Below are 14,654 nucleotides of genomic sequence, written 5' to 3'. Positions count from 1 at the left end.
GTCTGAGGAGCTTTATTGGAACCTTCTCATGTGTTCCTCTTTCTCTCTTTCTCTCTAACTTTGTCACACTCAGCCAGGTGTGCAAATGTCTGTTAGGGCCCAGAGGAAGTACGAGTGCGTGTGTATGCGTGCGTGCGTGCGTGCGTGTGTGTGTGTGTGTGAGTGAGTGTGCGCGCATCATGGCAAGAGGACAGGAGCGTGGGTGCCACTAAATGAAACAGAGGCCGGAGCTGCTGCACACTCTGTGGCAATGCGAGATAGCGCGAGCCAACTCGGTTAACCAAATCTTGGAAGGAGCCTCATCTGAATTAGGCGCACGCCACAAACAGACATGCGGAAGAGCGCGTGAACAGATGCACACACACACACACACACACACACACACACACTCAAACACACACGAGTTGTCCCGGAGCCCAGTGCAGCTTTGCTGCTGCCAATAATGAGGAGGTTTTGGAGATGTGCATTTGTTTGTGCAGATCTGAAACACACACACACACAGACACACACACACACACACACACTTTAATGGCTAACAAAACGCCTTGCCACTCACACACCGGTTTCACCCAGCAGAATCAGCATTCGACTTATTTTCACATTCTTGTACGGCCTCCTTTACTATCGCTCAGAAGCACACACAGAGAGTCTCACGTATCACACCTGCAGACGTGAGATAGAAACATAGCATGAGACGCTCTTCCGCCGAGCTATTATGCTGTCAGTGACATTTTCGAAAAAATAATCCTACTTCTCCTGACATTTCATGCGGCGGCGGCTCACGGTACAGCTTGCTCTACAACAAGCAGCCTGCCTCTGGATCTGAAATATGTTTTTTTTTCTCCGTGGGAAGCCCTGCAGCTTCGGGGGCTGCTCGTTGGAGCAGCGATTTGATTAGGTGTGCGTTGATTACGGTCTTGTTGGTTTACGACACACGGTCTCTCCATCGGAGAGGGCAAAAAGGAGTGACTGAGAGCGGGACTGTCAGTCTGTCGAGCTGACAGGAGCAACGCTGCATTGTAAATTTGCATTTAGTCGAGATGGCGCGTGGAGGCGAGATTCAAAAAATGAATCGGCTGATATCAAAGAGCACCGGTGAGGATATTAATACAGATCTGTTAGCAGTTATCAGCGCTCGGGAGAACGATAGGGCGGCCGCGCTTGCACTGGCCCCTTTGAATCAGATCACGGCGAAAGGGTTAAAGCAGCAGCACATCACAGCAGCTCCCATTTCACAAACAACGCTATCGCAGACAAACACTTTTAACGGCAAGTGCCTCGTCTTGGCATTGTGCTGCGGAGCTGTAGACTTTAGCAGCGCAGTGGCGCAGCGGCTCAGTCGTGGTGTGTAATATTGGCTGAGAACAAATAATCTGAAAAGCCTCAGATGCCCTCTGCCTTTGTAAGCTTTATGAAATATTAACCAAATTAATCTACAGTCTTTTTTTCCTTCCTCCCAGAGAACATACTGTACTGGCACTGATTCCGTGTAAAGCAACAATCATTCCTGAGATTAATTCCAAGAAATGCAGCAACATTTTCTGATCTCTGAAAAGCCAGGGACAAGGTGTAATTATTCCCTTCCATATATCATGTTTTCTATTAATTAGGTCTGCGCTTGTTTAAGCGACAGCCGCGGAGCCACAGGCATCTCTCTGCTCTGCTTTATTTCTCACAGCAAGTGTGCCCGGGCAGAACACGTTATTATAACATTATGGGGCTTAACAGCCGGCAGTGCAGCGTCTGATTGGAGGTCAGATTCGTGTTGTGGCCCACGAAGATATTTTTAAAAAGGCCGACATGATACCGTGTTTAGCAAAGCAATTTCTCGAGGCCTCGAGGCAGAACAAAAGGGCAGAGTTCGCATGGGAGCAGAAAGAGCTCCGCTCCCAATATGTGACCGGAAGAACGAGGGCCAACTAGAAAATCATTTGAGGGGATTTTACAGATTGCAGATTTAATGTCCGTCTGATGGGGGGAAAAAAAGGGAGAGAGATCAGAGCTAATCCTCTTAGCTGTTTGTTTAGTAATCTGATTTTGTATGATTTTTAGGCTGCTATCTCTGGTTGTGGTTACTGATGCTGTCTCTGGATTGACCACAGCCATTGTCACCCCCCCTCCCTCTTCCCTCTGGTATATTAGGGTTTGGGCTTGACATATAAACAAAATATCTGTGTATGTTAATCCCTGGCACAGTACACCAAATGCAGCGCCGTGTCTGCTTATAAAATGATTCCCGGCTCTGACATTGCTCCAGAGAGAGCCACACTGTGGCTGTCCCTGCTCCAAATAAATGACCTACTTTGCACATTAACACACATTTACATGCGGGCTAGATCCTGGGCTCAGACACTTCTCGTTTAAAACGTGGCCCCTGTCCAATTCTTAGAAAACGCAGTCCCTTTTTTTGTTCGTATTCACCTTGCATCTTCGACGGGATCACTCAGGCAGCAAAAGCAGAATGGAGAAAGGTTAAAAACCCCAGTTCCTTTCGTCCGGACTTTTAAGTGCTCAAACGTGCGACGGGCTTCACGAGCAGAGTTGCACTTTTACCGTGCGAGCGCGCTGAAGGAAGGTGAGGCTGGCACAGAGGCCCACCTAAGGTGCGCCCCGGCTCAAGCAGAGCTATTTCCGGACCACCAGCCCCCTCCTCCAGTCTCCTCCACCTCTGGTGGGGGCAACCACACATCTGCACAGGCCCCAGTCACAGACATGACTCAAGAATGGATCCATTATTCACACAGGCTGTTAGGGGACTGACACACGAGGGTGGGATGTTGTAGTGGGACACGCACGCTCACTTTTACTGAACTTTACTTGCTTGGAATTGCTCATGCTTGCAACAAAAAAAAACATAATGAGGGATAAGCTTCTTTTTTTTAAAGAGAAATCAGGTAACTCTGCAATCCATGTATCATTAAACAATTTAAACAAAATATCGCCGTATTACATATCCACAAGGAAAGCTCGTAGCACAACAGATTGGCCGCTGTGTCCACTGAAGTGTGCACACTCAGTGCTTGAGTGATACGTCCGGTATATGTAAACCATCAGGGGCCATGTGACTGCATAGGCACACTGAGACACACAATACGAACCGACGTGCACACGCTTCAGACACACGTCATATCAAGTTCAGAGGACGCTTGACAGCACAACTCAGCTCCGCACAACTCGACATGGATGAACGTGTAAGTGCTTTCTCTCTCTTTCTCTCTTCTCAAACACACACACACACACACACACACACACACACACACACTGAGGCCAGGTTGTATACGAGTTTGCTCACGGACCATGATAAGAAAATGTGGCAAATGCGTAATCTGATATGCATGACTTGAGGTTTCTCTCCCTTTCTTTTTCCTCTTGGAAATCGCAGGTTGCATCCATAATTTACACCAGCCTCCGTCTGTTTCTCTCTTTTCTACTCTGCTTCCCTCCCTGTTTTTTTTTTCTTTTTCCTCTCCACCATCTCCCCTTCGTTCTCCTGGCAATCTGGCTTTTGCAGCTTTTGCTCATTAGCATATTGCAGAATGTGCAGATGCCACCAAAAATGATTCACCTTCCGGCACTTTGATGCCGTTCCACATGTACACAAACTACAGTGTTGACATTTTTTTGCACAGCCCCCCCAAACAATGGGCGGAGGGGCGAGGTCCTGTTTCGCTCCAATGTGTCGGAACCATAATGAGCCCGATGTTCCCTCACATCCGCACTCACCCAATTACATCACGAATCACATCAGTCAAAGGTTATTGACACGGCGATGAAGACGATGGGTGATTCTTCTCAGGCGAGGTTTAAAAGAACGCTTATTATTCATGCAGTCCGAGGGATAACTGAATACATAATATTCAGACTATTCAGGGGCTAATTGAACACAGTATTCATGCATGTTATTGTATCAAATGGAGCATTGTAATGAAGTCCGGAAGATAGCAAATGACTGGAGAGTAGGTACATGTCCTCCTCTTGGAGATTGGCATTGGTATTGACGGCTGCAGATCAATGGCCATACACGGTAACCAACCACGTCGCTTAGACCGCTGTCGAGGTTTCACACCCTGGGGACTGCGTGAAGCAGAGTCAGCGCAGTACCACGACTGCCGCACACAAGGAAGAATGCGGTCATGTTAACATCCTTCACATGGGCTTTTTCAAAGGCACATCAGAGGAAGAAAAATGATACAGAGAAGCGCAGAAGGACGATCTGACAAACACCAGCTGTGAGCCATGTAGAGAGGAAATGCCATCACACACCAAATCCCAGTTCGAATTACGTAAATCGTTACGTAAACATATGGTTTAATTCTAAAACAATGGCAGCCAACCTCTCTCGTGGCGATTGATTCAGTATGCTGTGGCGAGCGCGAGGTCCAGTATTTTTCTGTGAAAGTATTGCAATAAGACACAGTGTTGTATTGATTTCAGTATCAGGGGGAAATAAAACAACTTGGCGCTTTTGTTCACTTGGAGTTACGGTCTCATGCCTCGGTCAGATAGAGTGATCAGCGGTGCATTGCGGTCCAGGGGAAAGTGCCTGTGTGGGTTTTTTTTTTTTTTGTGGAACGAAACAACATAAAACTGAATCCAAACCGCAGTCGCCTTATCTCGCAAAAGCCACGCTGAAGCATATCTGTACTGCTGTAAAAAAAAAAGGAGCCGATGCTTAACTGTGCCGATGAAGGCGTCGGTGATAAATCGGCATCCTTACCGGTGTGGACGAGGACGCTCCTGTGTTTCCTATTAGTGCAAAATCCGCTTCTTAATCCTCATCAATCACAGAGCTGATTCTGAAATGGAATAATACAGAACAAAGCGCACATCAGGTAAAGTGACAAAACTCTTTGTGATAGGAAACACAAGACTCAGGTGGCACCGTTCATCAAGATGTAATAAAGGCACCCTGTCGTGCACCTGACAAGATTGGAAACACATAACAAGGACTGACGGGAGCTGGAGAGAATGTGCGTCTCTAATCCCCCCGCCAAATATGAACTATGAAAACGCTTAAATGACAAATACAAGTTGATTTCCTCGTCTTCCGTGTGAATGTTTTTGCATCCGCGGTTGCCGAAGCCTCCGTCTTTGAACTCTCCGGGCTCTAATCACGGAGGAACATTTCTTCTTCTGCTCCTGGATGTGCGATGTGCAGATCTCCTAATGGGAGGACCACTCGCTGACTATTAATACACCAGCTCACACTACAGGGCTGCATCTTTAACTCTTTCGCTCGTCTCTGCGTTTGAAACTCCCACATCATTGTCATTAGTATTCTGCTAGACTGCTTTTCCAAAAAACGTCTGGTTTACTTTTTTTTTTCTTTCACCCTCCACATGTATACAAGCCGTACAGTAGAGGAGACTTCAGCTATGTTCACAGGATACGGATTCCACCACATTTAATTACAGTTAACACCAGCGCTAGCCAGCTAAATACGCTTGATGATTTATTCAAACCCCCCCCCCCCCTTATTTGAGTCAAATTAAATTAGTCATATGGGTTTAATTAACTAAATATGATCTGATATTGTAATTTCACACTCGGATATGGGATACAGAGAAGGGTGCTTGAGCACACAAAAAAAAGGAAACCCGTGGTAAACCAGAGCTCATTAGAGTCTCTTATGTGTAGTCGTGTTGGCATTATCAACAGCAGCATTAGCTGAATGGCTGCTTCTAATCAAGGTTTACGCACTGGGAGGTTACCTCCATTCCTTCTGCTCACACCATTATTCAATGCTCCTATTAGTCATCGAACCGTGGCTAATACCAGCAACTCCCCTCGTATTTTCTGGGACCTCGGCTCTGCTCATTATTATCGCTGAGGAGCACAGAAATGCAATCCCTCCAGTTTGGAGCGTTGATTCGCCCCCACCAACAAAATGCATGTACTTGTAATGATAAACGGCAGTGGGGATGGTTTTAAGGAATCTGTCTGTGAGATTTCTTCTCCCATCCTTGCACAATGGAGGTGAAGGACATTTTGTTTGTGGTGTTAATGACACAAAAAGCTTCAGGAGAGGATGTTGCAGTGCAACATTTAAAATACGGTTCACACGCTTGAATGTCGTTCACCTGAATTGCTTTGGGAAGGAGGCAGAAGCCGAACTAAAACTAAATATCTGCATGCCTGCATGTGATAAAAATGTATTGCACAGTTATTCGTGCCTAAAAAGAAAACTGGCTAAGAAACACCCTTTTGTTTTTTACATGATACAAAAGTGCTTGAGAAAAATACTGCCGTGTATCCCCAGCGACACTGGTAGAGTATTTTATACTCAAAACGTTCATGAGCAATTGTATCGGGGAAGGTCGTCCTTTTGCAAGCGAATCAATGATGCTCACGCAGAGTGAAACACACTCACCACAGGACCCGCTGTGGGGTTTCCTATTCAATTGCATCTGGTGTTTCCTATGCCTGTGTTTCCTATGCCTGTGTGTGTGTGTGTGTGTGTGTGTGTGTGTGTGTGTGTGTGTGTGTGTGTGTGTGTGTGTGTGTGTGTGTGTGTGTGTGTGTGTGTGTGTGTGTGTGTGTGTGTTTTTTTTTAGTTGAGGAGCTCTAAAGCACAATATCCAATGCTGGTGTTATTTCCCACTCGTACAAAAGGCTCCATCATGGCGCTAAATAAGCCGCAGTGAGTGATGTATAAAAAAAAGTATGTAGTATTTTACTGATGCCCGGTAATGAGGCATGAGGCCAGCGTGGCATGTTTTGTCTCACTCTCGCCGAGAGGAAATATGGCTTCCAAAAGCTCCGCTGGCTGGCTCGTCACAACGCCTCGCGACACGCGCAGAATTATCAGAGAGAGTCAGAGAGAGTCAGAGAGAGAGAGAGAGAGAGAGAGAGACAAATGGAGGCATTGATTCACTTGTTGTTTATTTACAGCCCTCTCCGGAGAACATATAAATTCCCCTGTTGAGGCTTTGTTTCCCCATCACACGACACAACGGGATGCATGAGAAGAAGGGTGAGAAGGCCACACACACAGAGAGAGACAGAAACACACACACACGCACAAATGTTAACACACACACACACGCACACACACGTCTTACATCTGGATTAATCTCCGATGGGCTTCATCACAGATGCCATTAAATGTGGCAGAAGGCGAGAATCATGCAGGAAAGAGGCTGCCATCTGAATAATTTATTCCGCGGCTCGCCTTGTCTCACACCAGGGGGATTTCTGCTTTCAATTTACACTGTTTCCCTCCCCGTATTCAAATCGGGGGAGCAGATTTGTTGTGATTGGCATACGGAAGGTCAACGTTAGCAAGCTAGCGCCGCCGCCGCCGCCGCCGCCCCCCGGTGGGCTGGTACGCCGGCCTATTAGCGCACTAGGATGGCGTGTGTACAGTCCGTGCGCGTGGCGGTCTTTGTTTACGTCAGTGTGTGCCGGGTGACACTGGAGAATAGGCCTGTGGAGAGCAGAGACAGCAGTGTGTGAGTGTGTGTGTGTGTGTGTGTGTGTGTGTGTGTGTGTGTGTGTGTGTCTGAGCTTATTAGGCTGCTTTCCAAGGACACAGGAGGCTCTAGACATTACACTGGCTGGGGAGAAAGAAGAAGAAAAAACACAACTGCTAATCATAGCAGGAAGATGTTAGGACTGCAGACAAGAGCGAGGGGGTAGGGGAGGAAGAAGAAAAGGACAAGGGGGGGGGAGGCCAAGTGAGAGCCAGAAGAAAGGAGGGCGAGCGCAGGATGAAGTCATGGCTCTCATGCATGTCCTCACTCTGTGTGTCACACTGGGACTGAGAAGAGGACAGAGGAGGGTTCACTAAGGCACAGGTCATCTGTGACAGGATGAGCTGCTATTAGCCAGAGGCACACGGAGCCACTGACAAACAGGAGGGAGGAGGGGGTGGGGGGGACACTCCCCCGCAGTGACAAAACTGTTGTAGTGTTCGAGGCTTCTTTCTGAAATTTTCCAGCATCGAGGCAGCGCAAATGTTCCGCTGTTTTGTTGTTGTATAATTCCTCTGGGAAAAGATCAGTCTGTTTCACTTTATACACAGTGTAGGCGGCGAACACGCAACAGAGACAGAGAAACATATCTGAGACGCGCACGCCGTGTTTGTCTAAGAGACGCTCGGCGCGCGAGGAGCTCCTCGCTCTCTGAAATGCAATCCAAACTTTCGAGAGGCGGGTTACGAGGTTGCTCGGGGGGGCGGGGGGGGGGGGGGGGGGGGGGGGGGGGGGGGGGGGCGGGGGGGGGGGGGGGGGGGACGACGACTGTGCTTACTGAGCAAAATGACCTTGTCATTTCCAGTAGTAAATTGGTACGTGCAAGCTGGCGCTGATGACAGGACTTGGCTGTTTCTCTGCCGTTACAGGCATGAATGGCCCTGTAGTAGCCAGGCACAGTGCAGCGGTTCAACAAGGCCTCTTTAACCAGCTGAATGACAGGCAAGCAGACGGGCGGCGAGCCAACCACAGACATTCAGCCCCGGCTGCTGTACTGATGCCAATTCAGCCAGACCAGAGAGGCCACGTGACGAGGGCAGAAAGAGAGAGCGAGAGAGAGAGCGGGAGAGGAGAGTCGAAAAAGTCTGTGAGCGCATCCGCACGGTTAGGTCACCATGGCTCTGTCTTTTTCTTCTCTTCGTGGAATCCCGCCTCCATGTGTCTCCAATTTTTGTTTTTTCACCACCGTCTTAGCAGTCCGCTCGTGTTTACTCTTTAAACAGTTTTTGTCTGCCTTTTTGTTACCACGGGGAGTCTATGAATGTGTGGCTTGTTAAACTTTTTAGTGTCGGCGTCTGCAGCCCAGAGCGCTGTGTCAGTAGCCCTCTGCGTCCTCGCGGAAATCTCCGCGCAAACCGAAGGGGGAAACTCGGCACCAGTATGACACAGCAAGGAGGAATGCACCAGCGGATGTGGCTCTCTCTCCCTCTCTTTCTCCTTCTCAGTCAACCCCCCACCGCCCCTGTCCTCCTCCTTCCCCTCCTGCTGTGGGCAGGTCCATATGCACCCAGTAATTATCAAGGTTATTTTCTCCGGACGGCCAAATCCCTGTTTATGGGCATGAGCGTGTGTCACAAGGCTCTCTGGCTGTCAACCCGCAGGACGCTTGACTCTGTCGAGAAACCCTGGAGAAAATATCAGCTTCGGCGACCCTGCAGTTGCTTTTGCTCTGATTAAGGAAAAGTAAAAGGAAAAAAAAACTTTAGCAATTTTCGAAGGCTGTGTCATGACCTCAAATAAGAAAGCAAAAAAACCCCCAAAAAACGATGTCTCGTGTGAGCTTCAACCTCAGCGCTTGCCAAAACCCGGGAGTTATTTCGGGAAACCACTGACTAAAAGAACGGGATCCAGCAGCAGAGAGAGAGAAAAGAAGAATTAATACCCATACGCTGAAACCCAAAAAGAGTAGCAAAGGTGGACATGATTTAAATCTGTGTTATTTATTTAATGCAGACATGAGGGCAAAGAGTGCGTGTTCAACTATTAATTCTGCTGAACTGTAAATAAATGAATACATTTTTAAAAAAACGAGAGAATTTTCTACTTATTGATTCAATTCAGTCCGCTCCCAGAGCCAGACACCCTGGAGAATTGTGACCCGCGCTGCAGTGCACATTTCCCTTCAGTAATGGCTACAGAGGAAGTGAAAACTGTGAAAGGCCAGTGGTTAACAAGCCCTATAAAAAAAAAACACACTAGCCAATCCAACAAGCAAAGTATTATGCCAGTTAATTGGAGGCAAACAGGAGGCAACTTTGTGAATGGGAAACAGAGTAGGCTTGTTCACATGCTACAGAATGGTTCATCAGCAAACAAGAGCCCGGAGCAACCTGAAGTGCAGGCTCAAAAGTAAATTTGCATGTACCAAACTGTTACCCAGGGTCAGCAGTACAGACACACACACACACACACACACACACACACACACACACACACACACACACACACACACACACACACACACACACACACACACACACACACACACACACACACACACACACACACACACACACACACACACACACACACACACACACACACACACACACACACACACACAGAAATCGGCTGCTCCCTTCACAAAAGCTGCTTCCTCTCTGTTTCATCACGCAGGCCGGGCTTTGTTAGTGTGCGGAAATGCCTCCAGAGGGAATGAAAATACTGGCAAGTCCCTGCAGCGCTTTCTGGAGAGAGACACGGAGGGAGAAAGACGGGTCCCGCAGCTGCTAGATCACACACACACACACACACACACACACACACACACACACAACTCCACACGTGTGCCAAGTGCCCATGTAGGTTGAGGGCTCTGGTTACGTACAGAGTTAACCGTGTTAACCTAAAGAACATAAACACCGGTGTGTGGTTACGGGGCTGTCAGGACGCCGGAAGAGTCAGAGGAAGCTGAGCACTGACGGTACAGGATCTAAAGTTGGGACTAATGTTGTCCCAGTCGCCACAAAATTATAGGCAACATCACTGCGAAAAAAGCTCATGCCACTGCTCAAATCCATGGGGTTTTCCAGCCTGGGAATTACAGCTGGAGAGCTGAGCGACCCTGCTTCCAAGGTTCACCAAGTCGTGCACATTTTTGATCCCATAAAAACAGTCCCAAGAAAAACTGTTCTGGGTGGGTTTTCAATACCCACTCTCTCTCACGGGGGTTGCGCACGTTCACCTGAACTCAGTCGGGGGTTCCCGGTTCACCCAAGCGACGTGAAAACCAGAACGCCCAAAGAAAACACGCTCTCCTGCCCGACACCGGGAGAGCGTGCAAACTTCCCGGCACTGAACGGCTCCAGCTGCCTTGTGGGCGCAAAAAAACCCTGAACCTTGACGATATAAAAAAAAAGAACTGAGCCACTGTGCAGCCAAGTGCCTCAATAGTGCTCTTAATTCATTGATTTTAATATATATGTATATTCCATTACCTCACTCCGTGGCCATCTCGTTTGTAGACAAACACATGTTTGTAATCAGACGACAGCGCTCCGGCAGCAGATGAGTGCAATCATACAGTCAACGGCTGGCAATTAAGGCAAAAGTACAGAGAGCGGTGATTTTAAGGAACACGTGGACGTTTTTTTCAAGAGACTCGTCCATTATTGAGTTCTTGCAAGTCCTAGACGTGCCTCGTGCGAATCCGTTCTCTTCGGTGCGTTAAACGCTCTCGCGGCCGTTATGACTCGCATCATCCAAAACAAGACGGTAGTAAACCATTGGCAGGGGTGTTTATTATATTTGTCCAGCACATTCGGGGGGAAAAACGTCAAACATTAACATCGCCTATTTCCTTTAATTATTAACACACTTCTGGTAACTAGACATCTTCGACGTGCACTGAACAGACTGAACTGTTTCGAGATCGCACAACCGCTGACCGGCGGCGCTCGGCCGCGTCACGCTGCGCCGCCCACGCGCACATTCAGTTGACCCGGGGAAATGGAAAATAGTGTGCTATTTTTATTTAATACTTCATGTAAATTTAACACCTACACAAGAGTCACATGCCTCCCACCATGTCGGGGGTTTTTTTATTACAGCAGCAACAAGTTCTCTGAGACAACACTAGTCATCTACTGTCAGTGCTGAAGATTCATTCTGGTACATGGAAACCCCTTTTTTTTTTTTTTGATCATAACACACTGTATCGCACCGCCACCAATGAACGGAACAGCTATCAATCAGCTGCCGTCGCCTTTCCCCGACATATCAAAGTGAAGAAGGTGAACGCGCGGGTTGAACAAAAGAGGAACATCTACGGCGGCGCGCTGAGAGGGGGACGTTCGACCAGAGCACTGACTGAAACGCTGTCTTACAGCGGAGGCATCGAGGGGGGAAGATTCAAGATGCACTGACAGAGTGGCGGAGCTTTCAAGACAGCTGCTGGAGTTTCTCTCTCTGTCACTCTCGCTCGCACACATGCACACATGCAAACACACACACTCCACTCCCTCTCTCCTTTTTAGCCAGTGACAGCAGGCACCCAGCGATGACATGAGGAGTGTCTCTGGCAGCCAGTAAGGCAGCACTAAACAGACAGAAATATCTGCTCTGACAGACGGACCGACCGTCAGCCACTACACCGTACATGCAGCTGTCACCGAGCTCGCCGCTCCTCTTCCCAACCCCCCCTCTGGGTTGATTTTCCTTGGTGCAGTTCTCTCTCTCTCTCTCTCTCTCTCTCGGGTCAGAACAGCATTTGCCTAATTTTTTTTCTTTCTTTCTTACAGCTACTTCGTACCATGTTCAAAAAGCTACACCTACATTCAGGACATTGTGTTTGGTTCTGTCTGGCTTGTGGCTAGAAAGGAGGAGGCGGAGGGAGGAGGGAATGAAGGAGGTTCGGCTTTCATGAGGCCAACTGTTGAGCACCGCCGCCGTTCCTCCACTTGATCTGTGTTGCCCTGCACAGGTCTAGCTCGTACCTCTGTCTTTTGTTCTTACTTTCTCTTGCTTTCACACAGGAATCTGTTCTGCCTCTCTCCCTCTCTCTCTGTGCGTGTCTGTTTCGCTCTCTGTTCCTCAGACACAGCCGTTCTCAATTAGGAGGGACAGGCAGCGGAGTGGAGAATAACTGCGGCTCTGGTATCTGGAGCTGGAAGGACCCAAAGATCAGCAGCAACAAGAAACCACCGCTATAAACGTGCTGCGCCAAAAACTGGGCTGTGGCTGCCTGTGTCTTTGTGTGTGTGTGTGTGTGTGTGTGTGTGTGTGTGTGTGTGCTTGTGTGTGTGCTTGTGTGTGTGCTTGTGTGTGTGGGTGTGTTGCATGTTGCGTAAATCTGCTCAGTGCCGACAGGTTGTCGGTGACCTCTGACCCCCACATCCAAACAGACATGAATATGACAGAACTGCTAATGCTGTGATTGGCACAGAGCTGTCCTCTTCCCTGCAAGAGTGCGAGTCTCTCTCGTCACTGTTCAGTTTAAAGATCGTGGCACGAAAATAGCGTATAATCACTCACACACCAAACCCCCCCCCCCCCAATCTAGAGAGCCACTTTAATTGCTTTGTTTTAGTGGTCCCCTCTGAATGGGAGGGAAGCTCGGGGGCTGCAGTTTACAAGACACATCTGCAGGTGTTGCATTTCATAACTGAGGAACTCAAGCTGTGAGAAGGAGCACATACAGCAACACAGGCACACAGATAGAGGAATATACACAGACAGATTGTCTCTCTGCCTCACACACACACACACACACACTGCAGGTGCAGCGCAGTTCAGCGCGCTCCTCCGCGGCACCGAGCCCAAAAAAAACGCTTGCGCGCTTTCTATAAAAACACTGACTTTAATGCGTGCGAGTCGGTGCGACAACGGGAAATATATGACAAGACAAAGCCGAGGCACAGTACACTGAGCACAGACCTGTCAAAATCGAGAGAAAGAATGTGCTTATCAATGGAGCTCCCGCGATGTGGCCCACGCTCACATACTAAAGGTCTAACGGAGCCATAAACAGCCCAACTAATGTGGCCCGGGGTCATGTAGGTTTTAGATAACCTCTCTGACGCCATCCCTTTGGGAAAAAAACCTACTTTACAACCAGCGGGACACACAGTATCTTCCCTCCTTGGAAAGTAGCACATTCCGAACAAACGCCGCCCTTTCCCAATTTTCGAGACCTCTCGGCGCAGTGTCTCTACGAGAATCAAATCTGTTTGTCATTGCTGTGTATCAAGTAGTTTGGAGGGTCTCGGGTAGCGTGTTCCCTAATTCCCCCAGAGAAAGAGCAATCAACTGAGCTTCAGATGGCATCCGACAGATGACAGATTCACTCGTCTTTCTTCGAGCAAACTCTATTGTGGTGTGCACGCCACATTTCTGATAATCTATGCAAATAGGCCACAGATGGACGAGTATGTATCTCATTGAGAAACATGTGTGCCGCACTTTTTGAACATATAAATTCTTACATTTCCCTGCGTTGTTTTTTTTGTGTGTGTCTCTCATCCTATTTCTGCCGCCCTTTGTTCATTAGGAGTTACGTGTGACTGTGACGCTGGCGTCTTGCCACACTATATGTGTGTGAAATTATTCAAATGAGGACACCGTGTTTCTTTTGTTTACCGCCTCGAATGGCGACACGGAAAACAAGGTGGGCTATTCATGAACGCCATTTCTCAGTGGCACTCTCGTGCTACAACCGCCACCCCCACCTCGCCGCGGCATCGGATGAACGTCCTGGGCATTATGAGGAGCCATTAATGAGTGTGTGGCGTGGTGTTGTGATGCGCGGCATATTGCGGCCATTCATCAGCGCTGGGAGACACTTGACAGGCGGACAGCCAACAGGTTGTGTAATCATATAACACAGCCATGTCAGGCCTGCCACTGCTCCGTGTCCCATTCAGGCCTCTAATGTTTGTTTTTTTCTTCTTCCTCTGGGTAATTGACGATGCCAGACAGGGAGATGCAGTGATGGATAACATCACAGACCAACTGGCGCACAAAGATGCCGGTCTATCGCAGTGATGTCATTTCACATTACATTAACATTTGAAGACATTTAAAGGAACGTTCTTGGTTATTGGGTCTTATTGTCGTAGAAGATGCCAGTATTCATCTTACTTACTTTCCGCTCACCTTGGTAACGAGATCTGGGAACATGACGATATCGCTAAAGACCAGGCAGGAAAAATTAGTGGTCACATGATCAGATAAACAGCTAGATTA

General features: G+C 48.3%; 1 protein-coding gene across 6 annotated transcripts in view; it reads right to left on the bottom strand.

Annotated features, from left to right (window-relative positions):
- zmiz1a (zinc finger, MIZ-type containing 1a) overlaps positions 1 to 14,654 on the bottom strand; it is a 97,682-nt gene that overhangs the window by 56,649 nt on the left and 26,379 nt on the right. For 3 of the 6 annotated variants that reach the window (XM_047335276.1, XM_047335272.1, XM_035605807.2), the window contains exon 3: positions 4,718 to 4,796. The exons of 1 other annotated variant lie outside the window; for it this stretch is intronic. The gene's annotated coding sequence lies outside the window, so the exon portion shown is untranslated. Of the gene's footprint in view, positions 1 to 4,717; positions 4,797 to 10,909; positions 11,182 to 14,654 lie in introns of those variants that run through there. 2 more of the 6 variants (XM_047335273.1, XM_047335275.1) reach the window with 2 other exon arrangements.

This window comes from Scophthalmus maximus, chromosome 10 (assembly GCF_022379125.1).
Source record: "Scophthalmus maximus strain ysfricsl-2021 chromosome 10, ASM2237912v1, whole genome shotgun sequence".
Classification (NCBI taxonomy): Eukaryota; Metazoa; Chordata; class Actinopteri; order Pleuronectiformes; family Scophthalmidae; genus Scophthalmus; species Scophthalmus maximus.
This window is presented reverse-complemented; position numbering and strand designations above follow the sequence as displayed.